Source organism: Rhynchophorus ferrugineus, unplaced genomic scaffold (assembly GCF_030347505.1).
Source record: "Rhynchophorus ferrugineus isolate W39M unplaced genomic scaffold, kcgeb_rfMv2 rfM4, whole genome shotgun sequence".
Taxonomy (NCBI): domain Eukaryota; kingdom Metazoa; phylum Arthropoda; class Insecta; order Coleoptera; family Curculionidae; genus Rhynchophorus; species Rhynchophorus ferrugineus.
The window spans coordinates 45,543,707-45,557,133 of NW_027472583.1; the positions used below are offsets into that span (position 1 = coordinate 45,543,707).

The following is a 13,427-nucleotide window of genomic DNA, read 5'->3' on the forward strand; positions in this document are numbered from 1 at the left end:
ATTGTTTCGACAAGAACTATTTGAATTCGCTCACTTAATTGTGTCAATTTTTGGCAATTTTATTGTCGAAGATCAGTAACGTGGAAATTAAATTCGAAAACGGCCAACAATGGAAGAGAAAGGAAAAAGCGGACGGCGACAATCTGCATGAATAACACATCGTATCAACTTTAACCCAACGAAACCCGTGTGAATCAAACAGAGAAAACGAAGCGGATAATGAGAAAACGATTTGATTCGATATCATTTTACGAATACTTTCGAATCTATGAATTAATAGATCGCCTGCTCTCGGTGAGAAAAATATTTACGAAGGTCGCGGATATCGTTTCTTTTTCGTCTGTTTCTCTCGCTCTTGACCATTTCTGGTCGGTTTTGTTTAATAGTTGTGGCGACCGAGAAGGATTGCAAAAGTTTCACGCTTTTTTTTTCGTTTAACGTTCCACAAAACAATCGGGTTTTTTTCTAATCTAATTTGGTCGTAAAAGTCGAACATATGACGGTCGTAGGTTTGTTTCCTTTTTTTTCTGTGGCTATTAATATTAAAATGCTTTAAGTAAATTGAATATGGTATTATATAGGATAAGTCATGATATAATTTCCAACACGAATATGACAAAGATATTGTTAGTAGGAGGTAAAAAGAGCATAGTATTTTCGATGTCAAAATTATGTCTTCTGGTTTAGTAGCCTAATTGGTCAAGGCGACGGGACGGCCCTCTAACTGTTGTAGCATAAGTACTTTGGAGATGGCAGTTTTAGAAACAACTTTGTTAAGCACTAGAAAGACGGTCTTTTTCGATTGAGTATTTTGACAAAGTTCTTAGTAAGGCCCAGTTTATTGTGACGAGCTAGCAATAAAACATCCCGTGGATTCACAAGTGGTACAGAGGATACGTTTTGTTGTCCCGGCTCATAATGGATACGACTCGGCCACACTTTTCTCACTTAATGATGATCAACTGCACGACTGTCCCACAGATACAAAAAAGAGATACAAAGAACAGACCAATAGTCTGTACAGAGTGTGTTAATCAATTAATATTTCGAAATTAAGTAGAATTAATTTATTTCTCAATTTTTAGATAGTTTGAAATTTTTCATTGATGCTGATTGCGGAACTCCTGCAAAATTGTACGCATTGTGTCGTACCATTCTTTAGTTTAGACTAAGTGAGCAATCGGAATGGTGTTTTATTTTCAGTGTGGAGTAGAGTCGTCTTCAGACTATACTTAGAACTATCTATGAACAAACGCCACTCATTTAGTTCATATGGTGTATTTATTACATCAAATTAATCAATATTTCTATATAAAGTGACTTGTGTTTTAAGTTCAACATGCAAGCAACTCTGCTTCTTGTTTAGATAAGTGTTTGTGAACTTTGTGAAACAAAATGCTTTTCTTCTATAATAAAATCACTTTTATTATTCTCCGGTGATGAAGATAAAGTTCTTAAGGCATTTTTTTCATTGGTGTCTAGGCAAGATTATCAATGGATTATATTTCATGATATTTACACTTAAAAGAATTAATTCAATATTAATTCTTCTGTTCTCTCTATAACGCTGGCACAGAATATGAAAAGTACTCTGTCATATACCACTTGTATAGCTTTGTTCTGCATGCGTTACAAAACAAATTTGTGCTCGTGGCTTGTCAGTGTTTACTACAGCAAAATCAAAGGTCTTCGAGTGCCTTTGTTATCCACAAATCTAACAAAAACACTTTTTATCGACTTTGTCCCTAAGTACAATAATAGCGCAAAAATAAGTTCCAAGTTATATTTAAGACAACGTCGTCAGCTGACAGTCGTTATGAACGCACCATACGTGAACTTGAACGCTAAAACCAATCTTGACACAGGGGTTGAAGATTTGAGATCAAGGCATTAAATAATGTTGCAAATCGCTCTCATCTGTTTGGGTCCAAAAATTGTCCCTAGTTTGTTTGTGTTTTCTTAAGATTGAGTCTCACCGGATAAGTAATGTACATTTAGGTTTGTAATTGTGATTGTGTATAGGAAAAAAATCAAAAATATCAATATAAACAAGTGTTAAATTTTTAAGTCCGATGGTTTTGACATTTCTTTACGTACACTAGCAACTTTCCTTTTAGTATTATCGAGTTATTCAGAATATACAAATTCTAACTGCCCAAAATTGCATCTTGCATTTATTACTCTAAATAATAAATAAATATGTTAGAGCGATATTGCATAATCATCATATTTCTTTTGTTGGCTTTGGATTTAACTCTTTAATAACAAAGAAGGGTCTGAGGGAACAAAAATTCCAAGGATGAATTGCAAAACTTATTGGACAAGAACCCAGCTCAAATTCTGAAAGGATTTTCAGCTTAGTAGTGGATGGATCAATTGTTTCCTGACGTTCACATGTGATGGGAAATATCCAACAAGTGGTGAAATTACTGTTACACGAATTGACTGAAAATATTATTTTAAACCGTTTTAATATCACATGGATCGATGATTTGATCGCTGCGAAAACTAACATCGCATTTCGACAAGATATCAATAGAAAGATGGGAAAAAGCTATAGAAAATGAGGGAAAATAATTGATAAATCTTATAATCTTATATAATTCTTAAAATATATGGTGTCAGTTTTTCTTGATAAATATCTTAAATAATAGACAGTCCTGTTTTCCAACCTAGCTAAACTTTAAATCATAAAAGAAACTACAATAACAAAGAGACGGTGTCGTATTATTTTCAATGGCTGTTCTTTCCATAAAAATTTATCAATATACAATATCCGGACCAGAAAAAGTCTGGAGTATATTATTGAAACAATACTCTTATTGAAATATTGTTAAAATCAGTAATTATGTTATGTTTTGTTTTTAAGTTGTTAAAGACCTGATCATAAAACCTCTACCGCTCATAATTCGTCAACAGTTTAAACATGGTTTGTATTTGATGATGTAAAACTATTCACAATTTCATTAGAAGTTAATAATCTAATATAGTGTTGAGAATTATCGACTAAAAACAGTCGAAACAGTCGATAGTCACAAAACTCTCGAAACAGTCTATAGTCTAAAAACTAGCGACTGAAAATAGTAATTACTATTTTCAGTCAAATGTACGATTTGACTGCTTTTTTTCAATTCGTAATGTCAGATGAAGATGTACGAATCCTTTCGTATATGAAAATCCAAGATAATTGCTTGGGGCAATTAATTTTATATGTGGTTATATTTCCCATCGGCCTTGACGAACTAACTTTAAAAAATGAAAAAATAATTACTGAATACTTTTATAATAATTATACATAACATGCAATTTATAATTTAATTTATGTTTTAATGTTATGTGGATCTGTAATGAAAGGGATGCAATTTTTCTATGGAATGGAATATTACCCCACAATTATTTTATTGTATTATTTAATGTGTTAATTGCTATTTTTAAATAATATACTATAATAAATATAGACAATATAATAGAACTTAAACAAAACATTGAAACTGAAGATGTATAATAATCATAAATACTATATATGAATTAAACATATACCTAATCACAGAAAAAAAATCCATAACATAATTAAAAATGATCTGAATTAAATGATATAAATGTTTATTTATTATTGAACGGAGTTAAGTTAAGAGTAATTCTTTATCTTTATTATATAAACATACTTGAAATGGTCTAATCAGTTTACATAATGCTCTTATAATAATTATTCAATGATTCTTGATTTACTGTGATGAATCATTGCAGCATCAACAGTTATAACTGACGGTATTAATCATACCAATTACGTATTAATATCGTCAAACATTATTTTGTTGGCCTAAAGTTGACACACGTGTGCTCTTATTTTCATTTGTGAGCAATCGCATCACCAATCTTGTGTAATGCTTTTTCATATTCAACTGAGTTATTAAAAATAAATCATGCAGTCCCCGTCTGTTAATCACGATATCATTAATATTTTCATCATCTTTAGAGTAGAAACTGCTTTATAAAAAATATTTGTGCTACCATATTAAACTCGTCTGTGCTATATTTTATGTTTTACGGCACAGGTATATATAGTTCCCATAAAGTTTAGCGAGCTTCGTCATTTATCTTGCTTCATTAATCTCATCATTCAAAATATTTTTTTAAATTAAGTATTTTATCATTTTATCATCATTCGTTCTAATCACGTCACATCACGCTATTCAGAATATCTAACAAAAAATTAGCAGATATCGTATAATTTAAATAATAAAAATGTTCTGCAAAATAAATAGGCATACACACTTGTCTATAAAGGTTTTGATACATTTTAAAGTCTCCTTTTTACCAACGAGGGTTTATCTGGACTAGATCTGCGGTTTAACGTGGTTTCTAAACCACTGTCCCCGATATTAAGCTAGCAACCAACTTTAAGACCACCCCAGAAGATATCCGGTCTTACCAAGCCTGGTTATTGGTGTGACTGAGATGATTATTCCTTGTCAGATTAGTCCACTGTTGCCTATAAAGACATTTACAATAACAAACATAAAGTGCATCCATTCGCTAGCATGATTCAAACCCCCGACTATCGAAGCAGTAACAGGAAAGCCGTAAAGTTAAACCGTCGTGTCGCTTTAGCTGCTGCGCCCCTAAGTCGGCATGTCTATACATTGATACTAACCATAAATAATTATTCTAACCATACAGGATCCAGACTTAATATGCAAAGAAAATTCAGTTTCTCCATAATGGTCAACCAGTTACAAGACAACACAATATCAGGGAAATAAGTATATGGAAACTGATCACGATCAGTCCATGTACGCTCTAATCATATCTTACATAACCTATAACCTAATTCTATAACAATCTTCTAGTGGATGTGAAAATTAAAATAGAATATCGGAAAGCAATTATTTACGGTTTAATAAGACCTAAATTTATTAAAACAAGCACTAGAATTATTTTCTTCAAGATAGAAATATTGGACCATATTTATAGGGACCCAATGAATCAAATGCAGTATACAGCACACAGGAAAGTGAAATATTGGCATTTTTAGTAAGAATGAAGAAGCTGTCTACAGTAAAATATCGAGAAGTTACTTCTGGATATATGTGTGAGCAGCAAGAATATATTGTTTAAAGACAATGCAATTAAAGCATCAGTATTATATAGAGATAATAAATACTTCCACCACTGGATGCTCCCAAATTCGGAATGTAATGCAAGACGCAAACCTTTTAGAATACTTTCCGTAATAGAAAACTTTTATATATTTTAATATATATATATATATATATATATATATATATATATATATATATATATATATATATATATATATATATATATATATATATATATATATATATATATATATTTTAAAGTATGTATGTAAATTATTGGAAATCCCCTACAGTGTAGTAGTTTAATGATGAATTTGAAATTAGTTATTGGAACTCAAAATATAATTTACTCTGATAATCTTAAAACAACAATAACAGGTGTTTATAGTTTTTTTAATTGTTTTATTCATACCAGCTTCTTAATTATGAAGTGATATAATAGTTATAATCATAGGCAATTGTGAATGAAGATGAGTAAAATTTCGAGGAAGAATGACCAAATCGTTATTAATGTTAATCCGATAAACAATAGTTTAAACTGGAATTGGATAGTGGCTCGAAATCGTTATGATATATATGGAAGACTACTTAAAACAGCATGTCATAATTAAAAGATATATCTACCAAGAAACTAATAAGTCAATAATAAATAACCAAAAAAATCTAAAAGAAAAAGCACTTTGAATTGAATTTTTATGTAAATTTGTTATTCAACATATTTCTTGAATAAAAGAACATTTGCTATATTCTAATAACATAAAGGAGTTCCAAGAAATATCTATCATACTGTAATTTAAGCGCTATTTGTTATTTTATATCAAATAGTTTAAAGTTATTTAATTTATTTTATGAACTTCTATTTCCGTAATCATTAAAATAATTTAATGTATTATAATGTAACCAATAGCGAACTTATGTTATAAGCTCCCTAATATTTAAAGTAAAAATATTTTTTTTACATATTTTAAAGTCTCCTTTTACCAACTATGGGTTTGTTTGAACTGGACCTACAGTTTAACGTGGGCTTCGAACCACGGTCCTTGGCATTAAGCCTACCGACTGGCGAGTGATCAACTTAAAAATCATCCCATAAGACATTCGGTCTTACTCAGCCAGGTTACTGACGTGACTGGGATCAATTTCCTTGTCGGAATTTACACTCTTGCCTAGGACAATCACAAATATTAAACATTCACAAATATAAATTTACAACCAAGCACCAGCAGGATTCGAACCCGCGGCTATCGCAACAGTAGGAAGACCGTCCTGTTGCCTTTACCAATGCGCCACCAAGCCGGTTAATAAATTATTTGATCATCATTGAAAATCGGCTCTCTTAGTGATAAGAAAGTGTATAATTAATGGATTTATAGAAATATATTTGTTTTCTTGTTTATGTCTAGATAAATTGTTTGACAAAATATAATCACTAAATACATCAATCCGCCATGATAGGTTGAACACTAATCAGAGCGAATTACGTGAGGGTTCAGTTATGAATGTATACGGATCTCGGTAGTGACAAAAAATAAATCCTAGCTATGGAAAATATATCGGTTTGTTGAAAAAATACCTTTTCGATATTCGGAAACATATAGATATTTTTTGTGGATTTTTATATATATAAGTATATTTTTTATATTGGAATAGAATATTGTGTAGATTTTCCTGAACTAGATGTCATTACAACTATTAGTACACACATTTTAAACACAGTACCATCGTAACAAGGGTATGTGGCTCAGCTAGGGCCACTGAATATACATGCCTTTTACTAATTCACACTTGGCAAGAAAAAAGTAGACCTCGATAGATATATGGGCGTAAAAAAGGAACATCTACTACAAGAAGATTTTCTTGTCTATCTAGTGGGACATGAAGGGGTTTTATGATGAATTATTAAAACAAGTCAAAAAGTGACTAAATTTAAACTTGAAATATGTATGTACATAAAATTCAAGATACTGCAGAATATTTGTAAATTTGTTGATAAATTTATTGTCTCTGTTTGTTGTACAACTTTATTCAACATTATCTCAGATATAATATAAAGTTAAATGGTCCAAGATTGAGATGGTTATGGTATATGTTTTATGTAAGACAAACTTGACGGAAAATCTATTAAAAAAATGGGACTGGGAAAAATCTATAAAAAAACGGTATTAAAAAATGACTAGATAAATTATAACCAGTTGCAATATGTGTGTCGTCTATTACTTAAATTAATATCTAATAAATAAACTTATATATTTTAGAAATGTACTTCCACAAAAATTTTTTATGTTGAAATCGCTTTATACATAAACAATTCCTAGTAATAATTCATAGTTAATAATATGTGAGCTTGACTATTTTAATAAATTCGTATAAAGATGAGTAAGAATACGGAAAAGGATGACCAGTCGGAATAAAATTATAATTTATATATTACTAAATAATACTTTTGACTTAATTAAACTTATACGAATGTCTTTTTTGTTCTAAAACATAAAGTATGTATAATTTTAGCAGTTAAGAACCGTTATAAGTAAGAATGAAATGAAAAACCTCTTGCAAATGTTAGTATACTATTGATATTTCGGAGTATGTAAAATAAAATTATGTTCTTTACCTTATGAAAAAAATCCTTCTTGTCTCTGTAATAGGTCTCTGAAAGTGGTTTTTATACTTTTTCTGTCAAATAATATATTCTTAAGCATTGTGAATATTGGGTATTAACTTCTAGCGTCTAGGCTAAAGACTTAATTAGGTTGAAAATTGATTTTGTGTTTACGTTTACATAAATCCGACATCAAGTATAGCACAGTTTCTCTCGGTTGATTTGTAAGTGATGTTTTCAGCTAATGTGATTTTATCAAAATGTTATTGGATTAATAATTTTATTAATTTTATTAATTTTATTATTAATTTAATTTAGATTGTTAATTTTTTAATAATTTTATAATATGAATGTAATATTTCGCACATAAAACCGCAAATAAGCATATAATTACTATAAATAAATAAATCTTATATAATTATAATTACCAGGCTATAAGTATAAATAGAATTATATATGTTTTAACTTAAATATTGACAGGCGCGTAGACAATCGGTCAAATTTAAAATAAATTAGATAACAAGAATACATATTCAGGATCCAGAAACAAAGATCCAGTTGATGCACTTGATTAATAAAATAGAATTGTTTCTTTAAGTAAAAATAAAAATTAAAGATTACGTACAAATATCCTTCTACGGCAGCTATATTTTTGTGTAATTGTAGTTGTTTTCTATTAAATAATTTAGAAAAGTGTCAGAAGAGCAAGTATTTTTCTTGAGTTTTCTTTTTATATAAAGGTTTTTCTCACGAATCCTTGCACCAACATGGATAGTTTTACGGTTTTACCAGTTTAAAATATTAATATATTAAATATATACACATTCACATCACTCCCCAACCCTTTGCATTGAATTTTTGATTCCGAATCTTAATGGTAAAGCCAAGCCCTATATATAGTCATACTTATAAAAGACTTAATTTTTTTATAAAAATAATGTTTAGTTTTACTTTTGACGAATAGATGGTGCACCTCGAACTTGTTGAACAACTGACGATATATACCGCAATAAAACACAATTCAAAAATAGAACTGTTCGATTTTCACTCCTAATGTAATACCGAAATAACTAGCTCAGTTATATCAACCATAATCAGTATGCTGAAAAAGTGAAAGTCAACGGGGACCAAGTCGGGTCCGTGAGGCGAATAATATGTAAAACCACACGGGACACCAACTTCCTTGATTTTTGCACTCTCGAATTTCAGAATGAAACGTTTCTACTGCTTAAACTAGGAAAAATATGCGACCGGAGAAACGGGTGGATGTGCGTACATACGCGTTTGGCAACGAAAATTTCGTTTTCCCTCGATTATCGGTAAACTGTGACTAATCTGCGGTGATTTATCGCAATTAAACCGTGCATTATATCAACATGGTAACGTATCACGGTCAACCGGTACCACCATCAAAGGAAAAGAAGTAAAAGTTTATAAATAAAAACGCCACAGTTTAAGACGAACATTGCAACTAACAGATATATTTATCTACGGCATATTAGTGTTTAAATTGCTGACCTATATTACTTACGCACAAAAAAATGGTGTGCAATTATGTTACTACTATTTTACTCAATTAACTTCATATTTAATTATTAAATTAGTATATTACAATATTACATTAATATAAAAGAATTGTTAAAAAAATTACATATCTAATTACGTCTCGATATAATCACGTTAGCAAAAGAATTACTTACACGAGAATATTTCAAGAATAATTCGTACATCTACCGAAAGAAAATCTAAAGCTATTAAGGTTGATGTCGATTTATGTAAATTTAAGCACAAAAACAATTTTCATTATTTGTATTAAGTCTCAAGCCTAGAATCTATAGGTTAATGCCGAATGTTCACAATGCTTAAGAATATATTATTTGACAGAAAAATAGTCTATAAACCATTCACAGGGACCTATTTCAAATATAAGAAGAATTGTTTCCATAAGGAAGAAAATATAACTTTTTTCTGCATATTCCGAAGTACCAATATTTGCAAGACACTTTTCATTTCATTTTGCTCATAACTATTATAAGCTGCTGGATTTGTAAATACTATATGATTTAGAACAAAAATGATACTCATATAAGCTTATTTATGTCAACAATATTATTTGGTAATAATATATATACAGACATTTTAACACAGTTAACACACATAGTTCTGTAGTGCACCATAGTTTTCTGTAGTGTACGTAAAATCGACACTTAACAATAGTCTTTTTGGTGGTGGTGCATAGTTTACCTGGTGAACCTCGTATGGATTGGTTCGTTTCATATACGGAAATTATGCTTATTAACTCCAAAGCCCAATTAGCTAACAAACGGCTTTGTTTATGATTATCTCCTTTGATATCCTGGATCAATTGAACCTCAGGTCATCTTTCAGGTGAAAGTTATGACGCAAAACTATTAAAGTTTAAATCTCAGTAAAGCCAAGAAAGCCTATATATGACGATAACTTGACTGCCTTGTATTCACCACAGATGGAAAATATAACGATGGCTACATCTGCTGATAATTCGGATATTCTTATTGTAGAAGACAATAGAAAAGAAATCGCATGAAAATCACAACAGACAAGTATATCGGATTGGATCTTGATGTAAAACTTCGCTAGAAGGAACAATTAATAAAGAGACGAACGGTAGCTGAAATATAGGAAAATGCATTGATTAATTAATTGGAAGATAGTTACAATAATCGGTACATAATAAATTGCTAATATGCAAGCAACATACGAAATTAATTATGGGGATGCTCCACGAAAAGTGATACAAATGCAATACAAGTATTCCAGAACATGTCCTGAGAAGTATTGTAAATCTGGCTAGATACTACAAGATTGATTACGTACACAGAAACCTTTTGATACTGGCTGGCATTCAGGAAATCAAGGGATTCATAAGGAGACATGAGGCTAGAGGAAACTTTTAGACATGAGGAGTTTTTGGAAAATCGACAGAACAGGATACAGATTAAAAAGAATCAAGCCATTTGGTATTCTGTAGTGTAGTCTAGTTATGTGTATTTGATATGAAAACAGCAATGTTAATACAAAATATTATTACACCAAATGATAAGATGGGGCCGATGTGCCCTCCTAGATATATACCTAAATTTATATTATTGTAAAAATGAATTTTAGGTTAGTCGACAACGACTATTTACAATGCAATAAATAAACTACATAAAAAACTTTCACGAATATATCGGTTTGGTTGTTGCTGTAGAACCAACTGAATGTAGTTGATAAAAATATTTAGCTTTGAATACAAATGAAGTTGAATTAAATTAAATCGACAAAAACATCTTTTAACTATTTTGTGGGTGCGTTACTAAGGACAGGGTGATATTAAATTACCATCATGATCACCAAAATGTTTTTAGAATTATCTAAAGGCCTAAGAATGGTACAACCTAATCATCTCTAATTTTTGAGCCATTAATTACAGCCAAAATGGAATTTCTATTTATATATAACAAATTGAAATATTATAGTATCGATAAAAGGGACACTATTTTTACGACTAAAGAGTACCATTAACAGTACACAATATATATTAGTTAAAATAATTTTGCTTTCGTCATAATCTTTTAATATGATCATATAGCATAATATGTTCAACTCATCATAAAATAAATCGTTTTTATACATTTATAATATCATATAATATAATTAATTGAACTATGCTCACCGTAGACATATAACAACGATCATAGATTATATTCAACCGGTTCTTCTTTAATTTAGTTATTAAGAATCAGAAATTTATATATTTGCACAATTACTTTTCGAGGAAATCTATTCATATTCTAGTAAAAAGTCTCAATGAAAAAATAAGTATGACTACATATTATGACTATATACAATAATTAGCATATTATATATGTACCTAATATAAAATAGTTATGTTTTTGTTGTGCCAAAAACCTTCAGAGTTGATAATATAAACAATTGGAGCTGGAGAGCCACAAAAGCTGGATTGGAGGTGCATGAAGGTGAACAGTCCCCTAGTTATAAAAGTGTTGAAATTAGGACACATTCCAGCTTTGTAAAACATTTAGATTACCAACACTAACACTAAAATTCTTTATGTAATACCACTAAAGGTGGACTAAAGATGCTATGAACAATGTTAGTTTACTGACATCGGTACAAAAGCTTGTAGTTCAGGGTGCCAAAGGTGTAGCTGGAGTTGTAAAAGGGTGGGCTAAGATCTATATATATATATATATATATATATATATATATATATATATATATATATATTAAATATATGTCAAGATGTAGCATCACTGTAAACATAATACATTGTATAAGCGCTAGATGTTAAATGTTAACCATTCAATTCAATATATTTAAGTAATTAGTCGTAGGAGAGAAGAAGCAACTTACTGAAACGATTTTACACAGAACACTACTGTCCCTAATCTATTTTGAAACCCTTATATTAAAACTACACTCAGCGTGCGTCACAGATAGATAGATAGACATATACATTAATATACATTATATATATATATAATGTATTTAAGATATATATATATATATATATATATATATATATATATATATATATATATATATATATATATATATCTTAAATATATGTCAAGATATAGCATAACTGTAAACATAATACATTGTATAAGCGCCAGATGTTAAATGCAAAAAATTTTTGCTGAAATAAAGAGGACAGTAGGATGTATCCAATAGGTTATTAAAAATTATAATTGAAATATGACACAATTTAATTCTAAATGATTAATCTAAAATAATTATTTATTACATATATTACAATTTAAAAGAGCCAGAAAATAAATGTATGATTTAACGCGTTATAAAATTAGAAATACAAAACATTTTAAATCATGACAAGAAAGACTGAGTGGGAAATGAATTAACATATTCAAATGAAGTTATAATAAATATGTTAATAGTGGGGATTAATCGAATATATTAAATTAGAAATCAATTAATTTTATTTTGTATACTTTGTTAGATTTAATACACCGAGATAATAGCTTTATCAACTTAGTTATTGGTTGATTTAAATTTGTTTCAAGAAATCAAATACAGTAGGAGAGATAATATATAAAAAAGAAAATAATTTAAAAACAGCAAAAACAAAAGACAAAAATATGATGAAGAGTTTCATAATATAACGTCGTAGTTCCATTTCAATATATATCTAAACAAAGAGAACTAATTAATTAAATTATATGAATTTGTTGAGGAATTTGGATAAAAAGTTTTTATATAAAATTTGTAACATAGTTTAGAAGGAAATGTTAAAAGCTCCATATAAATAAAATTCCAATGTTGTCTTAGTTTATATATAATTAAAATTGAATTGGATATAAAAAGTCCTCTGAAGTTATGTAAAAATAGTCATGTTTTCTCATTCATCTTTGTAAAAGTATACTAGCTCAGTGGGATATTAGCTCTACAGCCTCCATGTGAGCCCACTGTTTTCTAGGAGTTATAGTATGACGTCCTTTTTTGAGACAATAAGGCGTTCAGTTTGTTCAAGTGTTTTCGGATATTTACAGCAACGTCTTCATCTAACTTTAGCTTGTGCGTCGCTGTGGATATTCCTCCTGTACTAGCCCATGATTTTTTACATTCGAGATAGTCGTAGTAAATACACTTTTCAATTGCCAGTCACAATATACCACAAACATTTTTAGTAAATGTCTAGAAAAAATAGTTGTATTTTGGCA

The 13,427-nt window shown here is 29.5% G+C and overlaps 1 protein-coding gene across 2 annotated transcripts in view; it reads right to left on the bottom strand.

Moving 5' to 3' along the window:
* LOC143195987 (uncharacterized) overlaps positions 1-13,427 on the bottom strand; it is a 236,535-nt gene that overhangs the window by 140,434 nt on the left and 82,674 nt on the right. The window lies entirely within an intron of this gene.